Here is a 15372-nt window from a genome sequence, read left to right on the forward strand (position 1 = left end):
GTGCCCCGATCTTTGGAAAAGAACCGGCCAAATTCCTTTTTGGGATACCAAGGATGCCAAAATTATGTCTTGGATCCTTGGATCCGTGGAACCCCATATTCTCCTGAACCTGCGCCCCTACATGACAGCTCATGCAATGTGGACTTACTTGAAGACCATCTACCATCGGGCCTAATACCGCCTCGGTTTTCGGCTTTTGAATTTGAAATGGCTAACTACTCTCAAGGTGCGTTGTCCATTGAAGAATTTTATTTTGGTTTTTCCAATTTGTGGGAAGAATATTAAGATATTATTTATGCAACTCTTCCTGCTAATGGGTTGGATATTGTTCAACAAGTACATGAGGTTAGCAAAAGGGATCAGTTTCTTATGAAACTTAGGTCAGAATTTGAACCTGTGAGGTCTCAGTTAATGAACAAAGATCCCGTTCCTTCTTTGGCTGTGTGTTTGGGGGATTTATTTCGTGAAGAACAGAGACTACTCACTCGGGCCTCTATGGAACAGTAGGCTGCTGTCACTCCTCAAGTCGCATATATTGCTCAACATCGATCCAAGAGATGGGATCCAGCCACTACTCAATGCTTCAGCTATAAGGGTTTTGGCCACATAGCCAAAACTTGCACTAAGAAGGTTTGCAACTATTGTAAGGAGTCTGGTCACATCATCAGTGAGTGTTGGATCCGGCCACCAAGAAGGAAGGGTACTGCTTATTCTGCGATTGCTGATTCTGGTTCCCCTACTCCTATTGTTCATGCTCATGTTACCACATCCTCACCTCTCTTTCGAATATGTTACACCAAATTGTTTCTCGCTCTCGGCTTTAGGCTTTAGGGTAACAAAAATCATCCTCTCAACCTTGGTATCTCGACTTCGGTGCTTCCAATCATATGACAAATAATTCAACTTCTCTTTAGAATCTCAAATCCTATGTTGGTCCTCTTAAAATTCACACACGGCAAATGGTAGCTCTCTACCTAGTAATCGCCCATGGGTGACATTTCTCCTATTATAAAAATGTCTTGGCTTCTCCCCAATTATCCACGAATCTGATTTCTGTTGGTCAGCTTTTGTTGATAATAATTGTAATGTGATTTTTCTTTCTCGGTTGTGTGGTGCGTGGTCAAATGTCACGGAAGACAATCGTGAAAGGTCCTAAGGAGGGGTGACTCTTTTCTCGTTGATCATGCATCCCCAATCTAGTTCTTTTCATTTCTGCATGGTCTTCTTTTTGTACTAGTTCTAATTTAAGGCCCCGAGGATTGGCATCGGTTGCCTAGGCCATCCTAATCCTCGTGTACTTCATACATTGTTCCAGTCTGGTTTTCTATACAATAAAAACTCTGTTTCCCTTGATTCGTTGTCTTTTGATTGTTCTTCTTGTAAGCTAGCTAAGAGCAAAAGTCTACCTTTTCTCAATCCGGGTTCACAGCTTCTCAGCCCTTTGATGTTGTGCATAGTGATGTATGGGGAATTTCTCCTATCATCTCTTATGCACAATACAAATATTTTGTAACCTTCATTGATGATTATAGTAGGTTTACTTGGATTTATTTCTTGCGTGCTAAAAGCGAGGTTTTCTCAATCTTTAAAAATTATCTTGCACTCATTAACAATCAATTCAATTCCTCTATCAAGAGTCTTCGATCTGATTTAGGAGGCGAATATCTGTCAAATGAGTTTCAACAATTTCTTCAAGAACGAGGCATTCTTTCTCAACGATCTTGTCCAGCTACTCCATAACAAAATGGAGTGGCTGAACGTAAGAACATACATCTTCTTGACATGGTTCGGGTTTTACTTCTAGAATCCTCTGTTCTTATTCGTTTTTGGTGTGAAACTTTATCTACTGTTGTTTATCTCATAAATAGATTGCCTACTCCTGTGCTTGATAATGTTTCTCCATATTTTCATTTATTTGGGAATCATCCTCGCTATTCTAATCCGCATACATTTGGTTGTATTTGTTTTGTTCATCTTCCCCCGCATGAAAGAACTAAGCTTTCTGCTTTCAATCTATGAAATGTGCATTTCTTGGTTATAGTTCTCATCAGAAAGGTTTCTTATATTATGATCCTGATGTTCATCGTCTAACGATTTCACGGCATCTTTGTTTTCTTTGAAAATCAAAAGTTTTTTCTCTCTCATGCGGATCCTGTGTCTTCTATATATTCTATTCTTCCTGATTTTTCCACCCCTGATATTCCTACAAATCGATTTCAGCCAGGTCTAGTTTATACTAGATGCTCTCGTCCCTTGGTTACTCCTTTTCTGGATCCTCCTGATTCTCCTGTGACGATTGATCCGACACCCTCTTTGGTAGTTGTTCCTAAGCAGTCTACCCGAGTTTCTCATCCTCCTGATTGGTATGGTTTTTCCTCACATATTTCCATGACTGCCACTCTCTCCTCTATTTCCATTCCTAACTCTTATAAACAGGCTGTGGCGCATGAATGTTGGCAACAGCCATGCAGTTTGAACTCAATCGCGCTTTGAGCAAAATCAAACGTGGGATGTAGTACCTTGTCTTTCCTCGGTGAATCCTATTGGTAGTAAGTGGGTGTTCTCTGTTAAACTTACGCTACAAAGCTCGATTAGTAGCCCGGGCAACCGACAAGAGTATGGCATGGATTATGATGAGACATTTGCCCCTCGCCAAGATGACTACAGCTCGGCTTCTTCTTGCCCCCGCCGCCTCAGATCTTGGCGGTTACACCAAAATGGATGTTAAGAATGCTTTCTTGCATGAGGATCTTCGTGGAAGAGATTTACATGAAACTTCCCTCTGGTATGACACTTCTTTGTATGGTCTTAAGCAGGCTCCTAGGGCATGGTTTGAAAAGTTTCGCAGCACACTACTCGGGTTTTTATTTACCCAAAGTCAATATGATGCATCTTTATTTTTTCACAAGAGTAAAGATGGCATGGTCTTTCTATTGGTGTATGTGGATGATATTATCATCTTGAGTTCAGATGTGACACTTATTAAGAAGCTGCAACAACATTTACATACAGTATTTTAGATGAAAGATCTTGGGGCACTCACTTATTTTCTTGGTTTAGAGATTCGCTCTTAACCACACGGGTTTTCTTAATCAACACAAGTATACACAAGATCCGGGTCCACCTTGCACGGGTGGAAGACACCACACTTCAGTTGATACTCTTCTTGAAGTGAATGTAAAATTAAAAAAGGATGAGGGTGACCTTCTTGATGATCCTACCTTATATCGACAATTAGTTGGGAGTCTGATTTATCTCACTATTACTAGACCTGCCATTTCTTATGCAGTTCATACAATCAGCAGGTTTATGGCTTCACCACGACATTTTCACATGGTAGCTGTTCGTCGGATTGTACAGTATCTTTTGGGGACTCCCCATCGGGGATTATTTTTTCCACATGGCAAAGCACTCAATCTAGTATCATACAGTGATGATGATTGGGCAGGATGTCCAGATTCTCGGCGATCTACAACTGGATGGTGCATTTTTTTTGGTGATTCACTTATTTCATGGAAATGTAAGAAGCAAGATTGTGTGTCAAAATCATCTACTGAAGATTAATATCGGGTCATGTCAGTCCTCTGCTCAGAAGTGGTCTGGCTTCGTGGGATTCTCTTTGAGTTACCTCAAACCAACCCAACTCCCCTCCATGGCGATAATACTAGTGCTATACATATTGCTGCAAATCCAGTGTTTCATGAGAGAACAAAACATATAGAGGTTGATTGTCATTATATCCGGGATGCCTATGAAGCAAAGGTTATTACTCTGCCTCACATTCCTACCGAACATCAGGTCGCTAATCTTTTTACTAAGGCAATGGCAAGACAATGACATCAGTTCCTTGTTAGCAAATTGATGCTTGTTGACTCACCAACATCAATTTGAGGGAGGGTATCAAAGAAAAAAAATGGGTTCTTCCTAATATAGCACACCAGCCAAAGATATCCTTAGATTCTCTAGATTTGTTTGTATTCCATTCCAAAATAACCTAGAGAATATCTTGTAAATATCCTAGAAGATATATTGTAATATCTTAGTAATATCTTGTAAATATCATTTGCTGATTCTATAAAAGGGACATAGGTATCTCAAGGAGAGTACCAATTCACAATATTCTTGAGTCTTTGACATAAGCTATCTGGAATGCAATGTCGAAGATCATTTTGCAAGAAGCAGACGTCTAGAGCAACATAAATCAGCATAGGTGACAATTATTGATCAGCTGAATATATATTAGGCATGACCAAGGCTTGAAAGAGGTTGTTATAGTGGTATAACACTGCCTGGATATATTAATTATCGCCTCATCCCAACTGAAAGCGATGTGTAAGTAATAAAAGAGGATTTCTTTTGCTATATAAATGGGAAAATAAAATTATTTTCCTCATTCCTTGTCTAGAGTCTAGATAGCTCAATATGCTACTGTTATTATTGGTTTTTGAACCTTGCTTATGATCAATATGCCATTAGAGAGTGGCCCTGAGGGCTGAGGCCTTCGCCCCTTCGAAGTCGAAATAACAAAATGAGAAGTTTCTTGGCCACCTTCCCTACTTCGTAGTACACAACAATGTGACATACAACTTAAAGAAGAAGCATAGTCGGTTCCTCAACAATAGAAAATAGCATTCTAAAAAAATCAAAACAGACTCTGAAAGATTGTTCAGATTACTTCTTTCATATATGTTCCTTCATTCCACATACTTGGAAAAGGTTATAAACAAATTAAAAAAAATTGTAAGCTAAATATTGTTAGAAAAATGATTTGCTCAAATCCATTTAAATATGAATGAGTAGTTTGTCTCCCAAGTTACCCCACTTAAGATGAAATGGGTTTTTTCTTGAAACAGTACGTAATGTGAGAAAAACCTTTTCAAAATGATGCATTTGTTTGAAACAATATTATGCGAAAAAGGTCGCGACCTTTTCAAATGTCCTTTGGTTTGAAAAATTGCATCATGCCGAAAAGGTGCAACCTTTTCGAAATAGGCACCGGTTCAAAACAAAGTGCTATATGCCGAATAGTGTGTCCTTTCAAACATGTGACTTTTCAAAGAGTTGCTTACTTTTTCCCAAGAGTCACCGCGTTGTTTTGAAAGGCACCACTCACCTATAAATAGTGGATGAATTTGGAGAGAAAAATACACCGATCACACAGAGTTCGATCTTTCTCTTCCCCCCGTTCTTAGTCAAATACTATGTTGTGTTCACGAAGCTATAGAATTGAAGTGCTAGCTTTCTATAGAAGGAAATCCGTTCTATCTTGGGAGATAGTTTCCCATCAACCTTCAAGCACCGTGAGGGGAAAATGCTTCTTAAGGACATAGTGAATCTTCACTAGGCCCGGATTTAATCATTGGTAAATTAAGTTCATTAGTTGAACTAAAAGGTTTGTTTGTTTGTTGAAATTAAAGGTTTGTTCATATCAATTTGATTTTCTTGTTTACTTAATAATAAGTATATTTTTGGAATAAGTTTTCTACAAACTTAAGACAGATCCTTATTGCCTTGTATTAATTTGGTTTAATTAATTTTGGCTATACTTATTGTCAATGAACTAACATTTTTAAAAGTGTTTTGTTCACGTTTCGTTGAGAAGCGGTGGTCAAAATATTGATATGTCGCAGACACGTTTTTTTTTTAACTGGGGCAGGTATGTATTATTGTATTTCTAGTTAATTGCATGCCCTTTGTTCAAATATTAACGGAAAGGTATTGGTCATCAGGTATGATTTTATTAAATTGGGACTTTGTTCAAATATTAATTTCTCTGGAATGATGATGTCATCATATCAAACGTTGTGAGTGCAAGATAAGTTGGTGTTTGACGCCACTTTTATCTGGACTTTGAACCAGAGAGGCAACAAATGAGATGGAAACACTATTCCATTCAATATTTGTGTTTTCTATTTAAAATATGGAAGAGAGCCACCTGTTAGTAAGGTCTGATTCAAGACTTTAAGTCTTTTTGACCGTGTCAAAAGAACCAATAACAAACAGTGAATTTAGTCACTGAAGTCGTATGGTTTCAAAAGGAGGCATGTTCTAAAAGTAAAAAGGATTAAGTTTGAATAGCCACAACTCTTGGAAGTGGTCCCACAGAAACGATTTAAACTTTTACGGGGCAACTGTCGTGAATAAGACGATTCACAATACAAATTTGGAGAGTCTAATGTCCAAACCGCTAGACTTACTCAATGAATGACATGTGTCATAACTAAAAATCAGAAAGTACAAAGTGCATATGCTAAATTGAGGATTTCAAATACTAAAAGGTTTTGTACCTATTAGAGAATTGTTTTCTCCTGACTTTCAAACCAAATAGTTTCTAAAGGTACGAAACAATATTCAAAGGGTTTGTCCTGTTCCTAGAAGTCTTATGTTTAGTAACTTTTGCATATTGAGAACGGGAATTTGGTTTTGTCTCTTACGGAAAAGGTACTTTCGACACCAATTCTTTCTCAAACAGTAGCAAGTTCACATATTATTTTGTGAGTAAATTTTTTATTTCAGAATTTGTTTCTGTTTTAAAGAATAACAAGGTGTGTTTCTATTTCAGAATAGAAATGACAACACCACCAGGTTCTCCTATTAATGCTATTCCTATTTCATTTCCTTTACCTACTAGTTCGTTGAATGGTATGAATATTTTGGTCCCCGATGATGACCTTATGTTCGTAGAAGTGGAACTCAACAACTACGGGTGTCTACTAGCAATGGTGGATACTGGTTCAACTCATACGTTAATCTCTGAGTATGTATCCGAGGCTATTGGATTGAAACTTCATGAGAATGTACTGAGCTCTATGAGAGGCTTGAACCAAAAGCTAAAACAGTGAAAGGACTTCGCTTTGGAAGTTGACATTAAGATGCACAACTGGCGAGGAAAGGTGGACCTGATGGTAGCTCGCTTAGACCATTTTCAAGTCATTCTTGGAATAGACTTCTTGAAAGCAAACAAGGTGGTGGTAATGCCACACTTGGAGGGAATTATGATCCAAGATTCCGAGAATCCTTGCTTCATTCCAGATGTTAGGAATGGCTGGTGCTAAAAGGGTTCTAAAAATATTGTATTATTTGTAAGATATATGTGTTTTACTATTGCGCCAAAGAGTGTCAATAAAGAAGATTGCTTAAGATATTGTTTTATAAGCATACTTGTAAAAGCAAATTGAGGTCTTAGAAGTGTTTTCGACACTATATGAATGATATGTGACATTCTTTAAGAAGAAGCCTCACTTGAAAAACATATATCTAAATGGTTTTCCAATTTATTGACTTTGTCATGAGAAATTGGAAAAATGTGGGGGATTATGTATCTTCTTGAATTAATCAATTCAAAATTGGAAATTTGTTGAAGCATTACTCAAAAAGACATCAAATGTGGTGTTTTGCTTTCTAGGAGAGATGCATAAATTTCAAAGAAATCCTTATAGCAAACGCAGATAGCAAGGTCCACTATATATGGAATCGACCATAGCGTTGACGAGGTCAGTAGACGAAGTGAAGTGATTTCGAAATTTCTTAGAGGATATTTCAAACCGAGCTAAACCCGCTAGCGGTGTGTATACATTGTGATGTACCAACTCGCTATTGGTGGAGCACAAAGTAGCATGTATAATAGGAAGTCTCGACACATACGTCGTGGAGACATAACACCGATTAGACAATTGCTCTCAAATGGAGTTATCTCAATCGACTATGTAAGGTCAAAAGATAACATTGCATGGATCCGCTTACAAAAGGTTTAACAAGAGAGCAAGTTGAAAGATTATCAAGGGTAATGGGCTTAAAGCCTTTGAGATAATCAACCAAGAGTCCTCATAATGGAAAAACCAACCTAGTTGGACCGGAGATCCCAAGATCTAGGTTCAAAGGGCCAATCAATTATGTCGTGACTCGGTCAAAGACCGAGAGTAATAATATACTCTAACCCATTCCTATATAAGGCAAAGGCATATCCGGCCATGAGACCCGTGATAAGTCAAGCTTTTAATGATTTACTATATCTTGGAAAGTTATGTTATCCAAGTGGAGTATTGGGGATACTCTTTATAGAAATCACCTATGTTAGTGCGAGAAGTGGGGCCGCTACATGAGAATTTTAAAGGCAAATGTCTCAAAAGCACTATCTCGAAACCCAAGTGTTCAAGGCCAAAATGAACACAAACGTGAGAACCAACAAGATTCGAGAAGGTACCGCGTGAAGATGATTGTCTAGGTTTATACAAACGGTGACAGGTTCAAGGACATTAATCAAGTCTACCGATCGTCCAATTAAATCCGATCGTCTTTCACTAAGGCAAGTTCAAGGCCTCCCATGCTACTTGACTCGATCGGTATCTTTTCATTTGTAAAAAGAACAAACCGATGTTTATGATAGAAGAAGCCAAATTTTCATTCATGTGGGGATTGTTAGAAAAATGATTTGCTCAAATCCATTTAAATATGAATGAGTAGTTTGTCTCCCAAGTTACCCCAATTTTAAGATGAAATGGGTTTTTTGAAAAAACAATGCGTAAATGTGAGAAAAACCTTTTCAAAATGATGCATTTGTTTGAAACAATTGCATTATGCCGAAAAGGTGCGACCTTCGAAATGTGCAATCGGTTTGAAAAAAGATTGCATCATGCCGAAAAGGTGCAACCTTTTCAAATAGGCACCGGTTCAAAACAATGCTATATGCCGAAATAGTGTGTCCTTTCAAACATGTGACTTTTCAAAGAGTTGCTTACTTTTTCCCAAGAGTCACCGTGTTGTTTGAAAAAGGCACCACTCACCTATAAATAGTGGATGAATTTGGAGAGAAAATACACCGCATCACACGAGTTCTCGATCTTTCTCTTCTCCCCTTCTTAGTCAAATACTATGTTGTGTTCACGAGTCTATAGAATTGAAGTGCTAGCTTTCTATGAAGGAAATCCGCTCTATCTTGGGAGATAGTTTCCCATCAACCTTCAAGCACCGTGAGGGGGGGAAAATCTGTCTTAAGGACATAGTGAATCTTCACTAGGCTCGGATTTAATCATTGGTAAATTAAGTTCATTAGTTGAACTAAAAGGTTTGTTTGTTTGTTGAAATTAAAGGTTTGTTCATATCAATTTGATTTTCTTGTTTACTTAATAATAAGTATATTTTTGGAATAAGTTTTCTACAAACTTAAGACAGATCCTTATTGCCTTGTATTAATTTGGTTTAATTAATTTTGGCTATACTTATTGTTAATGAACTAACATTTTTAAAAGTGTTTTGTTCACGTTTCGTTGAGAAGCGGTGGTCAAAATATTGATATGTCGCAGACACGTTTTTTTTTTAACTGGGGCAGGTATGTATTATTGTATTTCTAGTTAATTGCATGCCCTTTGTTCAAATATTAACGGAAAGGTATTGGTCATCAGGTATGATTTTATTAAATTGGGACTTTGTTCAAATATTAATTTCTCTGGAATGATGATGTCATCATATCAAACGTTGTGAGTGCAAGATAAGTTGGTGTTTGACGCCACTTTTATCTGGACTTTGAACCAGAGAGGCAACAAATGAGATGGAAACACTATTCCATTCAATATTTGTGTTTTCTATTTAAAATATGGAAGAGAGCCACCTGTTAGTAAGGTCCGATTCAAGACTTTAAGTCTTTTTGACCGTGTCAAAAGAACCAATAACAAACAGTGAATTTAGTCACTGAAGTCGTATGGTTTCAAAAGGAGGCATGTTCTAAAAGTAAAAAGGATTAAGTTTGAATAGCCACAACTCTTGGAAGTGGTCCCACAGAAACGATTTAAACTTTTACGGGGCAACTGTCGTGAATAAGACGATTCACAATACAAATTTGGAGAGTCTAATGTCCAAACCGCTAGACTTACTCAATGAATGACATGTGTCATAACTAAAAATCAGAAAGTACAAAGTGCATATGCTAAATTGAGGATTTCAAATACTAAAAGGTTTTGTACCTATTAGAGAATTGTTTTCTCCTGACTTTCAAACCAAATAGTTTCTAAAGGTACGAAACAATATTCAAAGGGTTTGTCCTGTTCCTAGAAGTCTTATGTTTAGTAACTTTTGCATATTGAGAACGGTAATTTGGTTTTGTCTCTTACGGAAAAGGTACTTTCGACACCAATTCTTTCTCAAACAGTAGCAAGTTCACATATTATTTTGTGAGTAAATTTTTTATTTCAGAATTTGTTTCTGTTTTAAAGAATAACAAGGTGTGTTTCTATTTCAGAATAGAAATGACAACACCACCAGGTTCTCCTATTAATGCTATTTCATTTCCTTTACCTACTAGTTAAGTTGAATGGTATGAATATTTTGGTCCCCGATGATGACCTTTATGTTAAGTAGAAGTGGAACTCAACAACTACGGTGTCTACTAGCAATGGTGGATACCTTGGTTCAACTCATAATGCGTTAATCTCCTCGAGTATGTATCCGAGGCTATTGGATTGAAACTTCGCAGAATGTCACAGCTCTATGAGAGGCTTGAACCAAGAAGCCAAACAGTGAAAGGACTTCGCTTTGGAAGTTGACATTAAGATGCACAACCGGGCGAGGAAAGGTGGACCTGATGGTAGCTCGCTTAGACCATTTTCAAGTCATTCTTGGAATAGACTTCTTGAAAGCAAACAAGGTGGTGGTAATGCCACACTTGGAGGGAATTATGATCCAAGATTCCGAGAATCCTTGCTTCATTCCAGATGTTAGGAATGGCTGGTGCTAAAAGGGTTCTAAAAATATTGTATTATTTGTAAGATATATGTGTTTTACTATTGTGCCAAAGAGTGTCAATAAAGAAGATTGCTTAAGATATTGTTTTATAAGCATACTTGTAAGCAAAATTGAGGTCTTAGAAGTGTTTTCGACACTATATGAATGATATGTGACATTCTTTAAGAAGAAGCCTCACTTGAAAAACATATATCTAAATGGTTTTCCAATTTATTGACTTTGTCATGAGAAATTGGAAAAATGTGGGGGATTATGTATCTTCTTGAATTAATCAATTCAAAATTGGAAATTTGTTGAAGCATTACTCAAAAGACATCAAATGTGGTGTTTTGCTCTAGGAGAGATGCATAAATTTCAAAGAAATCCTTATAGCAAACGCGTGCATAGCAAGGTCCACTATATATGGAATCGAGAATTCATAGCGTTGGGCGAGGTCGTAAGAGCGAAGAGAAAGTGACTTCAAATTTCTTAGAGGATATTTCAAACCGAAGCAACCTGTTGCTAGCAAAGGTGTGTATACATTGTGACCCAATCTGCTATTGGTGGAGCACAAAGTAGCATGTATAATAGGAAGTCTCGACCCACATACACGCCGTAGACATAACACCGATTAGACAATTGTTCTCAAATGGAGTTATCTCAATCGACTATGTAAGGTCAAAAGATAACATTGCGGATCCGCTTACAAAAGGTTTAACAAGAGAGCAAGTTGAAAGATTACCAAGGGTAATGGGCTTAAAGCCTTTGAGATAATCAACCAAGAGTCCTCATAATGGAAAACCAACCTAGTTACCGGAGATCCCAAGATCTAGGTTCAAAGGGCCAATCAATTATGTCTCGTGACTCGGTCAAAGACTTTGGAGAGTAATAATATACTCTAACCCATTCCTATATAAGACGGTGCATATCCGCCAGACCCGGGATAAGTCAAGCTTTTAATGATTTACTATATCTTGGAAAGTTATGTTATCCAAGTGGAGTATTGCGGGATACTCTTTATAGAAATCACCTATGTTAGTGCTTGCAGGGCATTTCTATGAGAATTTTAAAGGCAAATGTTTCAAAAGCACTATCTCGAAACCAAGAAGTGTTCAAGGCCAAAATGAACACAAACGTGAGAACCAACAAGATTCGAAGAAGGTACCGCGTGAAGATGATTGTCTAGGTTTATACAAACGGTGACAGTTCAAGGACATTAATTGAAGTCTACTGATCGCCTAATTAAAATCCGATCGCCTTTCACTAAGGCAAGTTCAAGGCCTCCCATGCTACTTGACTCGATGCGGTATCTTTTCATTTGTAAAAGAACGTAAATCCGATGTTTATGATAGAAGAAGCCAAATTTTCATTCATGTGGGGATTGTTAGAAAAATGATTTGCTCAAATCCATTTAAATATGAATGAGTAGTTTGTCTCCCCAAGTTACCCCAATTAAGATGAAATGGGTTTTTTTGAAACAAGACGCGTAATGTGAGAAAAACCTTTTCAAAATGATGCATTTGTTTGAAACAAATGCATTATGCCGAAAGGTGCGACCTTTTCGAAATGTGCACCGGTTTGAAACAAATAATCATGCCGAAAAGGTGCAACCTTTTCGAAATAGGCACCGGTTCAAACAAAGCTATATGTCGAAATGGTGTGTCCTTTTCTCAAACATGTGACTTTTCAAAGAGTTGCTTACTTTTTCCCAAGAGTCACCGTGTTGTTTTTTCACCACTCACCTATAAATAGTGGATGAATTTGGAGAGAAAAATACACTAGATCACACGAGTTCCGATCTTTCTCTTCTCCTCCTCGCTTCTTAGTCAAATACTATGTTGTGTTCACGAGTCTATAAATTGAAGTCTTGGCTTTCATGAAGGAAACTCCGTTCTATCTTGGGAGATAGTTTCCCATCAACCTTCAAGCACCGTGAGGGGGAAAATCTGTCTTAAGGACATAGTGAATCTTCACTAGGCTCGGATTTAATCATTGGTAAATTAAGTTCATTAGTTGAACTAAAAGGTTTGTTTGTTTGTTGAAATTAAATGTTTGTTCATATCAATTTGATTTTCTTGTTTACTTAACAATAAGTATATTTTTGGAATAAGTTTTCTACAAATATTAGAGTCTACTCTCACAAAAAAAAAAACTAGAGACCAGTGTTAGGTCATTCATAATTCCTAGTTCAGGCTTGCTAATATTACAGCGGATAGATTGATAATATTTATAATAATAATAATAACAATAACAAAATAATATATATATATATATATATATATATATATATATATATATATATATATATATATATATATATATATATATATATAAAAACAGTATTTTCACAAATTTATCTCTAAGAAATCACTATGAAATATTCAAGAATAATGTTACCTATTAGTCAGTGTTCAGCGTGTTGCCAACCAAAAAAAAAAAGTGTTCAGCGTGTCAGATCAAATATCTACATTCACTATATTCACATTCCAAATTCACACATTGAACACCACCATAGTAAAATTCAGACAAATCAATTAATTCAAGAAAGTAAGCAAATATTGAATGATGATTTGAACAGATTACCATAGACATTGGTATTGAAAGTGTGCTCTAATGAAGAAAGAGGGATTTCAGCCAAAGGAGCAACGCAATGAACACCAGCATTATTGACGACGATATCGATACAACCAAACTTATCAAGCACACTAGTTAAAACATTTCTAACACTTTCATCAGACTGAACATCCAGTTCATGAAGTGAAAATCTAGGATCACTTTCAAGGTCTTTCATTGAAGCCAGAGATCTAGTTGTTGCTACAACTAAACATTTCTTTGAAGCAAAAGCTTGTGCTAGGGAGTGACCAATACCTCCTCCTGAACAACCAGTTATCAAAACCACTGGTTCATCTGAAACATCCATTGCTCTGAACAATACCCAAGTTTCAAAATCTAATCTTTCTTTTGGTTTTTAGAAATTTTTGGGTTTTCCCCAAGATGGGTTGCTGTTAAAAAAAAGAGTGGCAGAATATTCAGTACGTTTGATTTTAGGAATCTAAGTGACGTGAAAGCCCAGGATATATAGTTTTTACCAAAAATGAGAATTTGGTGTTCACCCAGTTATGCAGTTGGGTACTAATAAAGATAGAATATACCATGTAGCATCAGTCCATTAAGATGTTTTAAATGCATTGAAGAATCATACAGTTACATAGTTACGTGTTTTTTTATGTTATTGTTTACAACGTTTGGAAAAATGATACTTACCATCCTTCATCCGCTATGCCACAATGGTACTGGCATTTCGTCATTGTGTCTTAGTGGTGTGTAAATGTAGTGATTGTGTCATATGGTGCAAATGGATGGAGACGAAGGTGGTTGTGAAGTGGTTCAGATTTTTAAGAGGCTTCGATCTAAAAAAGTTGAGAGGTACGTGTGAAGCCTGATTAATAAGTCAATTAAAGCAACAACTCAATTCAAACTGAATGAGTGACCACAGGCAAATTAAGCTTGTCAACAAAGGAGACTCTTTGTAAATGTAAATCACAAAAAGCATAGAGACAATAAGCTTGTAGATTCAAAATAGTTTGTGTTGTGAATAACTAAGTGCGGAAACAACGTTATCCACTACAAATAGATTAACCGTTACAAAGGATTGATCCTTCTCTGCACAAGACTTCAACACTCTCCAAGTACTATCCCAACACTTCTCAATGTCAATTAAACAAGCATATAAAATAAAACAATTAATGTAAAAGAGAACACACCACAAGACAATGATATATCGTGGTTCGGTAATTTGCCTACGTCCACACTGCGAGTTACAAGCTTTACTAGATGTCCAGAGTAACATATTACAAGAGCTCTCAATTCACTCACAAAGAATGAACACACAACTCACTAAGAATTTCTCTCTTACAATCTCTCTTTCTTGGTTTTGGTTAGGTTAAGTTTTTACAGAAAAAAACTTATATTTATACTATTTCCGAAAACAGTCGAAGTCATGCTGAAATACGGTGGGGCGCGGGGGTGCCCTTGGCCAGGCAAAGTCGAAGGCGCAAGCGCTAACAACCCGTTAAGTTAAGCCAAAGAGAGGAGGGCCTCTTTGTCCAGCATACCTAGAGCGCGGGTGCGCCTTTCGTGAGAGAAGAAAAAACTCCTTTTTTCTCTACATTCTCCATCTCGGTGAGGTTTTAACACATAAAACCGAGCCGAACACATCCAACAAGAAGTACTAGTCCCATAACTCATAAATCGGTCAGCGGGCATGCCCACAAAGGGCTCTTTCAAACATGTAGGATTTGGAGCAAGTCCAAACAATGTTGGAACTTAACTCCGGTGACAACCTTTGTCAGCATATCAGCAGGATTGTCATGGGTGTCTACTTTCTCAAGTGCTACATCATCATCCTCAATGACATCCCGTCCAAAGTGATAACGGACATCAATATGTTTGGTCCGAGCATGATGAACCTGGTTTTTCGCCAAATGAATAGCACTCTGATTATCACAGTACAAAGCAACACTATTTTGCTCAATACCCATATCATCCAGAAGACCTCGAAGCCATAGTGCCTCTTTTTCACATCGCCCATCGCCATATACTCTGCCTCGATTAGTAGATAGAGCAATCAGAAACGTAGCATAGACCTCCAACTAA

The 15372-nt window shown here is 37.2% G+C and overlaps 1 pseudogene across 1 annotated transcript in view; it reads right to left on the reverse strand.

Annotated features, from left to right (window-relative positions):
• The window catches only part of LOC147502362 (short-chain dehydrogenase RED1-like), a 31871-nt pseudogene extending 17986 nt beyond the window's left edge, over positions 1–13885 (reverse strand). The window contains exon 1 of the transcript XR_015220906.1: positions 13300–13885. The product of XR_015220906.1 is annotated as a short-chain dehydrogenase RED1-like (transcript). The remainder of the gene's footprint in view (positions 1–13299) is intronic.
• Positions 13886–15372: the final 1487 nt, after the last annotated feature.

The sequence above is a fragment of the Coptis chinensis genome, chromosome 4, assembly GCF_015680905.1.
Source record: "Coptis chinensis isolate HL-2020 chromosome 4, ASM1568090v1, whole genome shotgun sequence".
In the NCBI taxonomy this organism is placed as follows: Eukaryota; Viridiplantae; Streptophyta; class Magnoliopsida; order Ranunculales; family Ranunculaceae; genus Coptis; species Coptis chinensis.